Genomic DNA, 14,793 nt, shown 5'->3' on the forward strand with positions numbered 1-14,793 from the left:
AACGCACCATTAGACCCAGAAGAAGGCCGCTGCAATCGTGGCCGAAACGTTGGCTTTTCTATAGCAGCAGTAGTTTTTACATTATGACGCGGTACCAAACCCAGAAAACTTTTATGTCGAAGGCCCATGTACTTGAGGGCAATATTATGGAAATGGAAGATGACGTAGATGAAGATGAAATGTGAGATACGTCTTCCCTACCTCAAACCTCACATGCTGGTTCCATTTCGTGTCTCTTTGCGACGTTACGCCCAGAGATTTAGGCGACTTGCTGTGCCAAGCAGGACACCACTAATACTGTGTCTGAACATTACAGGGTGATTTTTGCTTTTCATCCGCATTAACTCCCATTTCTCCACACCATCTTTCCAAGTCATCTTCTATCCTCGTACAGTCACGACTTCGACACCTTCGCATACACCACATCGACGTCAGCAAACAACCGTAGGTAGCTGCTCACTCCGTCCGCCGTATCATTTACGCACACAGAAATAATAACGGCCACCGTGGGCCACTCCTGACGATACCCTTGTCTCTGAAGAATACTCGCCAACGAGGACAACATACTGGGTTCTGTTTCCTAAAAAGTGTTAGAGCCAGTTACGTATCTGGCAACCTGTGCCATATGTTCGTACCTTCGTTACCAGTCTGCAGTGGGACACCTTTGCAAGTGCTTTTCAGAAATCAAGAAAATGGAATCTGCCTGTTGTCCTCCACGTATAATGTCATCAACAGTAAAGCACAGAGGAGGTGGTGTTATGGCGCGGTTTTTCGTGGATAGGGAGCCGGTACCCAAATTGCGCTTAATAAAATGCTAAATGCGAAAGAATATCAACAGATCTACGGAACTGTCTTCAGAGCGCAGTAAAGGAACAGTTCGGAGACGACGATTGTATCTGTATGACAAAGCCCCCTTCCATGTAGCAGGCTCCGTGAGGCAATGATTCGTGGTCAATAATGTTGCTGAAATGGACTAGCCTGCCCAGAGCCCCGGCCTGAACCCAACGGAACACATCTGGAATTGGCGTCCAACATCACTATCCTATCTGTTTTGGAGGAGGATGAATGGGTTGCCTTTCCTCCACAGACACTCAGATACCTCACTGAAACTGTGTCCAGCACAGTTCAAGTCATCAAAGGCGAAGGGTGCGTAGACACCGAATGAACGACTACAGAAACTTTTCTGGATACTTTTTATCAGATAGTGTACATAAGCTCCTCAAGAAAGCACACTGATCGCTTTTGAGCACTGTACATGTCATAGAACTAGTACCGAGCGATCATGTAACCCTCCACTGCTGACTCATGCTGAGTCATGGCATTGGCATCGTGTACAGGAAACAGTCGGTCCTTTGGAAACAACGCATTAACATGGAAACGTGACAAGATACCACAAAGGAATTATCATGTTTAGATGTGCCTACGACCACACTGTGAACGAAATTGCCCAATTTGTTGGCGTAACTACACGGCTGTCCAACAAGTCTGCAAGGAATGATGCACCACTCGCAGCCACGTAATATGTCAGTAAGAGCAGTAGGCCTAAGAAAATCTTAAGCGAAAGATACCAGAGACGTGTGTCACTCATTGTCAATGACCATCGACTTCGAACACGACAGTAATTGCCTATGTCAGTGACTAGAGATCCACCTCGATATGTTTCGGAACGAACCAACAGGAAGGGAACCGCATGCAATTTCCTACCTTTATTAAGCCCATTGCTCACAGTGGCCTATAAAGCTGCACGTATCCAATGGGCAAAACAACGCACAAACTGGACGGTAATTGACTGGAAGCGTCAACTGTGGTCCAACGATTCGTGATTTTGCCTCTTTTCAATTGATCCAAGGCGTCCTGAGCACTGACAGCACAATGAGGCGTTTGATCTGTAGTGCGTCGAGGGTTTAATTCAGGACGGAGCTTCTTCTACAATGTTTTTCGGAGTGTTCTTCGTACCATGACTTGGGCACAATCCTTCACGTTATCTACAATTTGAACCAGGATATGTATTTTTCAGCATCCTCAGTGATCAAGGCTTATCCTCACTTCTAAATAAATGATCTAGGTGATAATCTGAGCAGCCCCCTTAGATTGTTTGCAGATGACGCTGTAATTTACCTTCTAGTAAAATCATCACACGATAAATTCTAATTACAAAATGATCTAGAGAGAATGTCTGTATCGTGCGAAAAGTGGCAATTGGCGCTAAACAAAGAAAAGTGCGAGGTCATCCACATGGGTACTAAAAGTAACCCGATAAATTTTGGGTATACGATAAATCGCAAAAATCTAAGGGCTGTCAATTCGACTAATTACCTAGGAATTACAATTACGAGCAACTTAAACTGGAAAGACCATATAGATAATATTGTGAGGAAGGTGAAACAAAGACTGCGCTTTGTTGGCAGAACATGATACAAACCCACTGAAGAGACAGCCTACATTACACTTGTCCGTCCTCTGCTGGAATATTGCTGCGCGGTGTGGTATCCTTACCAGGTAGGATTGACGGAGGAAACCGAAAAATTGCAAAGAAGGGCAGTTCTTTTCTTGTTATCGCGCAACAGGGGTGAGAGTGTCACTGATATGATACGCGAGTTGGGCTGTCAGTCACTGAAACAAAGGCGGTTTTCTTTGCAGCGAGATCTATTTACGAAATTTTAATCACCAACTTTCTCTTGCGAATGCGAAAATATTTTGCTGACACCCACCTATGTAGGGAGAAATGATCATCATAATAAAATAAGAGAAATCTGAGCTCGCACGGAAAGCTTTAGGTGTTCCTTTTTCCCACGCGCCATTGGATAGTGGAATGGTAGAGAAGTAGTATGAAAATGTTTCGATGAACCCCCTGCCAGGCACTTGAGTGTGAATTGCAGAGCAACCATGTAGATGTACGTCTTCATGTTGAGTATGCTGTGGGCACTGCCAATTTCCATGATGATAACAGCCATATTCACAGGGCTGCATGTCTATGGTCCTAGTTTGGCGAATGCTCAGGCCCCGTGTCGCATGTGTACTGGCATGTGAAGCTACCCGACCTTAATCCAATAGAAAATAATGGACTATCTAGAACAGTGAGTGAAATTTAACAAGACTTGGGCGCGAGAACGATATTCTGGACGGATGTTAAAACTGTTTTAAGTTTTCTTTGACTGGTGCCAGCGCCAGAGCTGAAGCCAAGGCAGCTAGTACACAATATCAAAATTGGTGTGCTAACAAGGAAGAACAGCTGATATCACTGTAGCATGGGCACACCACGGAATGAACACCAACCTATCACCAAAGATGAATGATCAAGAAGTTTGTGCAGCAGCCTGACCTCTCAGGCATTGGAGCACATCGTCATTCTGTCAACTATCCACAGTGAAGTAACAACGCTCAAATAATGCACAAGAGTGGCTCAGTAGCACACAGGCATCGAAATAACCGAACTAAAAGCCTTATGAGGGGAGCTGGGGCACCAAGGCGCAGTGCAGAGTGCTGATAGGACCAGAGAACTGGGCCAAATTCAGTCATTCTTTCCACACAATAGCGTCATGGGAAAAGAACAACGGGTACAAACAGTCTGACTTCCAAAGCTCAGTTCTCTATTTCCAGCTAACTAATCTTGAGGTGGGACCTGCGATGCTCCATCCACTGTCTGTCTAGATTACTTCTGTCTACGATGCTACAGCTAGCCCAGCCTGAAAGACTTAGCTGCTGCGACTAGTTGCTGTCTTACCTTCGCCTTCGCTGATGAGAAGGATTGGGTGCCTCTTACCACCAGGCCCGCTGGAGGTCTACCTGAAGCTTCTTGGTGAGCTGCCGAACTACCATCATCCCGGAAGAGTACAGCAGCTGCCGCCCCCTGACCTGTGTCGGTGGTCGTTCTCTCGCTGAGAAATCGTGATGCTACCCTTCGCAACTATGGCCACCCCATGCGGAACTCTTAGGTGCCTTTCCGGGGAGGCCGTTTTGGTGGCCAGTGTGAACCTGTATCAGCGGAGACTGTGAACCGCACGAACTAGCCTTTCATGAGCTTCACCTGCTCTCCTGGCTACTGGTAAACGTGAAACAAGATAACTGTGTATCCATGACCGATGAATGTGTATTAACGATATCTCACTAGTGCCTTTATTCATTTGACAGATCCTCACTTCTCACGTTACTGGTTGGACTTAACTGATAGCATATCTTTACATTAACTTTCACTGTCCACTCTTCTTAATGTTAACGCCATGAAGCCGCCTTTATGACAGTGTTTATAGTCAACAGCGGAGCAACTTGTCATTTCTCTTGATTGGCCTTAATAATTGCTTAAGCCATGTTAGTTACGTTCTATCAATACCCATCAATCAAAACTTAGTCAACAAAATTAGTTGTGAAAATCTAATGCCAAAATTACCACAGTAGATTCGACTTTTTATCACTGTAAAATTACCTAAAATGAACAGAAAAATAGTATGGAGAAATGCACCAATATCTATTATATTTCTGCCTGCATATAATTATGCCATTGCAAAGTCATTGAGAACGTTGAAACTTGGTCAACCGTAGCATCTTATTCACAGCTCCAGCCACACAAAACAAAAGATAAATAACATATGGTGTCCTGAACTCTCAACCATTCAGCTCCTTTACTGTATATTGGGTGTCCCGCCTAAATTTGCCATCACATTTATTTCCGAAATGAAACAAAATATCAAAAATGCAGTCAGCCAGGGACGCACCTGTGTCAGGGGCTCACAAATTGGGCAACAATGCAAATCCATAAATGTAAAACAAAAACAACACTGTCAACACTAAAGTTACAATTTTTAAATGGCACATGTTTGTCCTTTCTACCGAAATGGAAACTAGAGGTACAATAGTGAGGGCAGACTTGGTTTCACTGCTGTAAGCGTTATATATTCTGGAAAATTTTTACCTAAAATAACGGAAACGACGCCACACTTTCTGCCGATACACTCTGTTGCTGTATGCGGGTTGCCTGCACTGACCTAAAGCCCTCTGTAGGCGACCCTTGCTCTGCTCATTGTGACACAAAACTGTAGCTCCGGTGCCATCCATTAACTCTTCGTATTTAAGAATCTAAGAGGTTTAGAACAGTGAAAGCAAGTTTGCCATCACTAACTGTACCTCTAGTTTTCATTTCGATAGAGAAGACATAGATGTGCCGTTTAAAAAAAACGTAACTTCTGTTTTGCAATCGGCGTTTGTTTACATTTATGGATTGTGCATTCCTTCCCACACTGGGAGTCCTTCACAGAGGTGCATCCGTGGCCAATTGCGTTTATCACATTTAGTTTCGTTTCAGGAATATATGGAGCGGGAGTGATAACTGATACACCTTGTAAACAGGCTGCCAAGCACTGATGATTTATGAGCGACGTTTAACGGCAAGCCGACGCATTAAGGTGTACTAGAAATAGTCAGACATTATTTCTTTAGCCGGCCGGTGTGGCCGTGCGATTCTAGGCGCTTCAGTTTGGAACCGCGTGACCGCTACGGTTGCAGGTTCGAATCCTGCCTCGGGCATGGATGTGTGTGATGTCCTTAGGTTAGTTAGGTTTAAGTAGTTCTAAGTTCTAGGGGACTGATGACCTCAGATATTGAGTCCCATAGTGCTCAGAGCCGTTTGAACCATTATTTCTTACCTGTTACTAGAAAATAATCTGAGAAGGCTCCCGACTAGTCTATCTGGAACATGCCTTATAATCTTTCAAAACAGTGAATGCTAGTTCTCCGAACCAAAGGATTAAAATGATAAAATCACGAACAACCGTTGTTCTTAGAATACGGTAGATTAGAGACAAACATTTTGAGTATGAAGGGGATGTTTCACGTTTAGAAATAAGTGGAAAACTTTTGGAAGTATATAATGAACTTCTAGACACCAGTGCATTGATATTCAGAACATGAATTGTTACATAATTGAAACAATTTTTAATTTTGTGTGTGGTGAATATACGAAGATTTAACAGCAAGAAAACCAGAGATGCAGTTAGTACGCGGCTCTCGTACCACCTATACAAGCAACAATGAAAATGTATGAGTTGTTATGTTTTTTACTGCAACTATTACACGATACAGAAAAATATTCAAATTAATTTCGTATTCCATGCCAAGTAAAATGATTTTTCACTTCACTACTTACCTTGAGGGAAGAAATTCTTCAAGGGCAGTGTATGCCAAATCATGCTGCGTTCGATAAAAAAATGGGGGCCATCGTTCCCTCTAGCATTACCTGAAAAATAAAAAAGGTGATTTAGCTTTAAGTTGCAATGATATATAGGCTAAATATGGCTTGGATACATGCGAGTGCCAAGGAAGGGGTAAAAGCAACCGAAGTCATAGAGCATGGTTGAAACAGATCTTAGATCCAACAGAATAAATTTAAAATTTTCCCAACGAAAATAATTTCGGAAAACATGTTTAGGATGGTGGCTTGCAGTCAGAACAAGTATTTCGTTATGTGATTCACTTACAGAGTTATTTATTAAATCAGTTTCATTTATGACGGAAGTTTTTACTTGTCACTAATCAGCTGTAAGACAGACACGCTGTATGATGATATGGACGTCACGGTGTAGCTTGCAAACCACGAAACCAATGTTTTTTTTAATGATATTTCACTGACCGTTTATGTTATCACGTGTTTATAAATCGCTTCACTCTTACGTACACAAATCTCTAAATATTATTCAGTCTTTACTGGAAGGAATGCGTTTGGGACTATCGCATTTCGCCGGCCGGTGTCGCCGAGCGGTTCTAGGCACTTCAGTCTGAAACAGCGCGACCGCTACGGTCGCACGTTCGAATCCTGCCTCGGGCATGGATGTGTGTGACGTCCTTAGGTTAGTTAGGTTTAAGTAGTTCTAAGTTCTAGGGGACTGATGACCTCCGCTGTTAAGTCCCATAGTGCTCAGAGCCATTTGAGCCATTTTTGAACTTAAGCATTTCACTTTCGACTATGTGCATACTTTACTGGATGACAGAAGGGGGACCTGTCTTGAGCAGGAAGCACTTCAATCGATTTAACTGAACCGTGTCTGTCTCTAAACGCCTGCCAGTTCAGTTTTCCAGATGATTCGTGAGGCTCTTCCGTGGGTCAATCAAACCTGTGATCATTCGTGTTCCCCTTCACTGTATACGTTCGATATCCTCTGTTAATCCTATTTGGTACGTGTCCCACTTACTTCAAGAGTACTCTAGAATATGTCGTACGAATGTTTTGTACGGGGATTGCCCAGAAAGTAATGCACTGTATTTTTTTCTTCAGCAATTCTTTATTGAACACAATGAGAGAATTACACACACGAAATAATGTTTTATCTAGACACCCTATTTTTCCACGTTTTCTCCATCCCGTTCAATGACCTTCCTCCAGCGCGAAAGAAGGGCGTGTATGCCCTGCAGGTACCAATCCTTGTCCTGGTGGCGGAGCCAGTGCTTCATTATATGAATCACCTCATCGTCCTCAAAATGTCTTCCACGAATGGCACCTTTAATGGCCCAAACAAGTGGAAATACGAGAGGGCTAGGTAAGGGCCGTCAGGTGTGACAACTGTGGATGGTGTCCCAGACCGCTGCAAATCGTGGAGCTCCGCCGAACCGCCATCTGATGACCTCACCCTCCGTGCCCAGCAAGTAATTGTACTTCTGTCGGCAGCAGATGCTCCATAGGCTTTCTACAAGTGTTTGTGAATATTCCCCACAGTTAGTTTCTCTGCAGTGAGAAATTCAATGACAGCACGTTGCTTGTAACTTACATCACGTACAGACGCCATTTTTAAACTGTTCAGCAGCTACGCTATCTGTCGGAAGTGAAGGAAACTTGGCGCGCTCACTCAGGAGACTACAAGTAATACATACGTAACGTTTCGCATTCGTAGCATTGTTTTCGGCTGACAAAAGAATGAGGTGCATTACTTTTTGGGCAACCCTCGTATTCGGTTTCCTTTGCACACTGACTATATTTTCTCAGTCCGCTATCATTTCTACCCCACAAAGTGTAAGGCCCAGGTAGTTGTATGAGTTGCCTTAAACACAATTATAACACATTGGTACTGACGTCAGTGTATATGGTTCCAACATTCTTTCCTGGGGTACGTCTGAATGTGTGTTTTATGTCATCTGTAATGCCACATGGACCGAACTGGATGATTGATTTTGGTCTCACAATGCATGATCCCACTCTGATTGGTATATGAAAGACCCTAACTGACACATTTCTGCTTTGTCATATAGCAATTTTTTATTACATTCTTATATAGCGGAGTGAGTAGCCACCACTCACTACACACACTGAAATAATTTGTTAACACTACATCAGAAGACAAGCTACAAACACGTGATTTTAAGTGGAGAATGCTACAGCTTAAACAGCTCACAATACCACAATTTCCTCGGACCGCTGTTTCCGCAGTTGAGTTATTTCGGCGGGATATGGCACCCTCGGCCTTGTCCTGATTTATCTGCTACAGACTTTCCTGTGGGGATAGAAATGCATCGACCTGTTGCTGACATTCTTCAACAAACTGTAAAATGTGAGTGTAAAAACGTGGGAGTCATATTCACCATGTGAATCGCAGAACGAAATTAACCTTCAGGAACCTTCCAGACTTTTCCCGCACGGTACACCCTATACTAATAAGATGTTGCTCAGCTCTGAACGGCATAAAAACATGAAAACACAGTTCTATACAAAGGAAGTATATCAAAATTTAGAATATTTGGGAAGTACAAAATGTACTTGACGTTTCAGTACAAACATGAAGGCACTGTAAGGTGCAAATAAACTGAAGAGCCAAAGAAACTGGTACACCTGCCTAATATCATGTACGGCCCCGGCGAGCACGCAGAAGTGCCGCAAAACGACGTGGCATGGACTCGACTAACGCCTGAAGTAGTGCTCGAGGGAACTGACACAAATTCATAAGAGTACTTTTAGGTGGAGACATCTTTTGAAGAGCACGCTCCAAGGCATCCCAGATATGATCAATAATGTTCATGTCCGGGGAGTCTGGTGGCAGCGGGAATGTTTCGACTCCTGAGCCACTCTCTAGCATTCTGGACGTGTGGGGTATCGCATTGTCATGCTGGAAGTGCTCAAGTCCATCGGAATGCACGATGGACATGAATGGTTGCATGTGATCAGACAGGATGTTTACGTAAGTGTCACCTGTCAGAGTCGCATCTAGACGTATCAGGGTTCCCATATCACTCCAACTGCACACGCCCCATACCATTACCGTGCCTCCACTAGCTTGAACAGAACCATGCTGACATGCAGGGTCCATGGATTCACGAGGTTGTCTCCATGCCGGTACACGTCCATCCGCTCGATATAATTTGAAACGACAATCGTCCGACCAGGCAACATGTTTCCAGTCATCAACAGTTCAATGTCGCTGTTGACGGGCCCAGGCGAGGCGTAAAGTTTTGTGTCGTGCAGTCATCAAGGGCTCCGAAAGCCCATATCGACGATCATATAACTTATGGGTTTGCTGCCGGGTGACGTCGTCGACCACCGTCGATATTTCGACAGGAGCACACCCTGCCATTCTCAAGGCACAACTGCAATGAGGAACAAGTGTGCAAGGAAATTTAATACCTCGATTCACAGAGGAGAAACAAGGAAGATACCACACGAAGAACAAGTGTCAACACAAACAAAGATAACCAACATCAGAAATATCGATAGTGACTATTAATCAAAAGGTGAGGTAGCACTAATTCTGTCCCTCTGTTTTTTGATGAGAGACAGAGGCGGATTCCAAGCAGCATTTAAACAAAATCCACCATCTCTGTTAATAAGGTTGCTTGATAGTTTGATTTCAACTGCTTCCTTAATAACACTATCCCAATAGCTGGACGTGCAAGCCAGAATGTCCATGTTGTTGTATTCCATAGGATGACCGGTGTCAAGGCAATATTGTGCAATAGCGGATTTGCTCGGCTGTTGTAAGCGAGTGTGACGCTTATGTTCTGTATATGGAACGGAGAGAAACTGTATTATATGGTAGAATGGGAAGTACCGATTCGCAGTGGTTTGTTGAGTACAGATGCGTATTTGATCAGTTCCAGTAAGTGGTTTTCGTATGTTTCATTGTCACCGAGCAGATCTTCTTGACTGAAGTTATTGGAGGCCCTAAAAAAATCTAGTTGATAGTCAGCCGTTGTCTCATGGGATTTTGAATGTGAAGTGATACTGGTGATCCTTATACTCGTCCTATCTTTCAGAAATGGGAAGAGTCATCCAACAGCAGAATACTTTCTAATAGAATGAGATTTTCACTCTGCAGCGGAGTGTGCGCTGATATGAAACTTCCTGGCAGATTAAAACTGTGTGCCCGACCGAGACTCTAACTCGGCAGAAGTAAAGCTGTGGGGACGATGCGTGAGTCGTGCATGGGTAGCTCAGTTGTTACAGCACTTGCCCGCGAAAGGCAAGGTCCCGAGTTCGAGTCTCGGTCCGGCACACAGTTTCAATCTACTTTCAAATAGTTTAAGACACTGTGCCGGACTGGACACTGAACTCAGGAGCTCCGATATCGTGGGGAATGCTGCTATCGACTAAGCTTTCCAGACATGGTTAAAGACGCGTTCTCATAGTTTTATTTCCGCCAGTAACAGACATTTTTTCCAAACGTCCTTTCTGCCTGGAATGTTAGTCCCGCGATGTATGCAGAAGGTTGGTGGGTAGAAAATGAGGTATTTGCTGAAGTCAGTCTATATCTGCGTGTCGTGATTAGTGTCTGGATAGCTCCGTCGACGAGAACATTCTCCACGGAAGGCAAAGTATGGGGTTCGAGTTCCGGTCCTACACACAGATTTCATCTGCCACGAATTTTCACGTCAGCAAACATTCCGCTGCAGAGTGAAAGATTCATTCTGGAAACAGATAATTTACATGTTTAGGGAGACGTATGGCTAGTGTCTCAAACGGAGGTCGGTCTGAGGAAGAACGCAAGACACGGGAACAGAAGACCTGGTTTTAACCATCTCACCCGGTGCGAGAGAGAGGACGAACGTCAGTTTTCCTGGGTGCCTCCCCTCCCCGTGTTTTGCAGGAGGTGAGCAGCGTAGGAAACCGTATCCCGGGTGACGCAACGTGGAGGAGGCTGATTCACGGTGGGCAGCTCCTTAAGCGGTCGGTCTTTGGCCTACCGGGAGGAAGTGGCTGATGACTAAAGAGCCTCTAATTAGCCATTATTTACATAAAACGTGAGCAGCCGCGCCGACCCCAGCATCGGGCGAGTGCCAGACGCAGCGAACCGGTGTATTTCACATATGATATGACCTAGCAAATTACGGTTTTATTTCTCATGTCACTTAGAATGCATCTTACTGAATATACTCTGCCCAGCCAACAAGACAGCTAATTGTAATAAGCGGGAGAACGGCTGTGTGTCAGAAGCAACCACTAACGAGTAGTTTCCGCACTGGAGAGTAGATTTTTACGAAAGAAAGTTTATCAATATTTTTATTTTCATCTTACGTCATGTCAACTGATGAATTGTTGCCTGTTACGTTTATATTTACAATATTCTGCCATTAACTGACTAAACTACTTCCCAATTCGCTCCATATTCCTGTATCATTTACAAATATTTCATCCACACCACTCTAATTTTTGTCAACGCTACATGGACTACCTCAAACGTCGACAAGTGCGAAGCCGTTCTGTTCACTAGAAGACCGAAGCAACTGCGCAAACACCGATATTGCACACCAATAACTCTACATACACGCCCAATACGTTTCCGTGAGAAAGTCAAATACCTCGGTGTCTGGCTGGACCGGAAAGTACTCTGGGGGGACCACATACAACACATGACCAACCGAGCTAGCGTGAGGCTCAAACAGCTCTACCCTATGCTCAACAGGCGTAGCACACTGAACAGAAGGGTGTCGAGGTCCATGTACATGACACTTATCCGACCCTGATGACATACGCAGCTCCTGTCTGGGGATATGCTGCGCCTACACGCCTGCGCCATTTGCAGCTCATACAAAACAAAGTACTCAAAATCATAAGCAATGCTCCACGATACACACGCATCGCGGACCTTCACCGGGAATACCGACTTGAGACTCTCACGGAGGTAATCCACAAACTCACCACAAGACTATACAGAAACTCCAGACATTCGCAGAACTCGTTTATTCTGAATCTGGGGAACTACCACCAAAACCATAGATGGAAACATAAAAGACCAAAAGACATACTTGTAAGGACCTAACATCTATGGGCAAGCATACGCAAACACAACGGTACAGGTGAGCCCCTGTTAATCAGACGCCATTACTGGATATCCAGCTGGAATACACTGCCGAATAAGTGGCACCACGCAGGGAAGCCGTACCGTACACTGCATGCAGACAAGCTCCACACATCCCCCACACAGTGGGATGATCTATGACCGATCTCCCACTACTGTATAACGATCTTGATTGTTCCAGGAATGTAGCTGCTGCAGCAACTGGGATACATCGCCATTGCTTGCCACGGTAATGATGCATGATACCCATACTAACAAATCCAACCTTGCACGAACTATCGCAGCTAGTAATCCACTACTGCTCTTACTACCCATCCCACTGTCGCAGAGGTTTTTTCCCACGGCACGAGCCTTGGCACTTTTTTTCCCCTCTGCTCTTCAAATCGCTACCCACACTCGCGTTTCGTCCACTATCTATCACCTGATGGACCGTGTTAATGCGTAGTCTTACCCAGACGCACGGATAACATCACAGCCTAGCATCCTGTGATGCACTTACTAGATAACTAACATGTTTACGGAGGTGACAGTAGAACTTTTGGTTGGTCACCACGTTGGTGCGGGCGTGGAGGGGCCCCATCTCTATTTTACTTGTAATTCTAGAATGGCCTATATCCATATCCACCTACCTTCTCCAATTTCCATCCTTCATACTCTTTTCTTTGAGCACCTACAGACCCAATACAGCAATGCAAAAAAATCCCAGCACCGACCCACCAGTCGAAGTACCCTCCTACACCGTGCATTTTAGAGACCATATTCTACCTTCCTTGGACCATCATCCTTACCCACCCTGTCTCACCGGAACTTCAACAAACTCCCACTATTCAACGACGAAATCCATTCCGAGATGTACACTTCCTTCCAGTCCTAGTCAACAATGCTCCACCTCACACCATCCTTCAGTTTCCCCCATCCTCCATTCTCCCCATTTGTTTGTTGTGTCCTGTAATTCCACAGGATCCCATTTCATATTCCACTTCGATCACTAGCATGATCATTTTCGTGAACCGCCAGCACACACGTTAATACCACAGCAGTATCGGCATTTTCTTTTATTATATTTTAGCTTTTGTGTAAACTAATCTGTTTAAAAAAATGATAAAACCTCCCAGCAGTGTATATAGGATATTTTGAGAGGTGATGGAGTATGGACCAGAACAATAAGAATAGTCAAGGTAACATGGCCTCTAAAATGCATACCTTATGAACATCAACAAAAGCAAAACGAGGATCATGGAATGTAGTCGAATTAAGTCGGGTGATGCTGAGGGAATTAGATTAGGAAATGAGACACTTAAAGTAGTAAAGGTGTTTTGCTATTTGGGGAGCAAAATAACTGATGATGGTCGAAGTAGAGAGGATATAAAATATAGACTGCCAATGGCAAGAAAGGCGTTTATGAAGAAGAGAAATTTGTTAACATCCAGTATTGATTTAAGTGTCAGGAAGTCATTTCTGAAAGTATTTGTATGGAGTGTAGCCATGTATGGAAGTGAAACATGGACGATAAATAGTTTGGACAAGAAGAGAATAGAAGCTTTCGAAATGTGGTGCAACAGAAGAATGCTGAAGATTAGATGGGTAGATCACATAACTAATGATGAAGTATTGAATAGAATTGGGGAGAAGAGGAGTTTGTGGTACAACTTGACAAGAAGAAGGGGCCAGTTAGTAAGACATGTTCTGAGGCATCAAGGGATCACAAATTTAGCATTGGAGGGCAGCGTGGAGGGTAAAAATCGTAGAGGGAGACCAATAGATGAATACACTAAACAGATTCAGAAGCATGTAGGTTGCAGTAGGTATTGGGAGATGAAGAAGCTTGCACAGGATAGAGTAGCACGGAGACCTGCATCAAACCAGTCTCAGGACTGAATACAACAACAACAACAACAACAACAACAAGAGCTATGAGCACTAGAACGTCTTCGCCACTGTGAAACATCTCTCATACTGCAAGCTCTTCGCTATTACGAACTACTTACAGAAAGCAATAAACAAAAGAGGGAACAAATGAGAACAGATTATTATCTTGCGGCGAGACAGCAGAGCTAATTTAATCTGCCATCGCTAAAGGAGGTGCTCAAAATGGTGTCCATTCATAGTAATGGATTCTCCCTTCATGCTGATCAGCGCAAAGAAAGAACTGCATAGTCAATACACTCCACAAACTTATCAAAACACAAACTGATTCCATCAGAACTCTTGTATGCGCTGCACTTATCCTGAACCGTGAATATGGTTAACAGCAACACCACTAACCGATGTTTACTGCGTGCTGCGTGCTAACAGAGGAACGTGTCCTCTTGTTTATTACATTCTGTACTTCGTTCGTAATAGCAAAGAGGTTCCAGTATAAGAGGTGTTATTCACCGTAGCGAAAATGAACGAGTGCTCTGATCTGTTAAGGTGTGCATTTTGGCCGTTCTTGTCTTGTTTTGGTCCGTACCGACCGCTTCACAAAATATGGAATACCTTTTAACATCCTGTATATTAAAAATCAATTAACTTCATCTTTTTA

The sequence above is a fragment of the Schistocerca americana genome, chromosome 7 (genome assembly GCF_021461395.2).
Source record: "Schistocerca americana isolate TAMUIC-IGC-003095 chromosome 7, iqSchAmer2.1, whole genome shotgun sequence".
Taxonomy (NCBI): domain Eukaryota; kingdom Metazoa; phylum Arthropoda; class Insecta; order Orthoptera; family Acrididae; genus Schistocerca; species Schistocerca americana.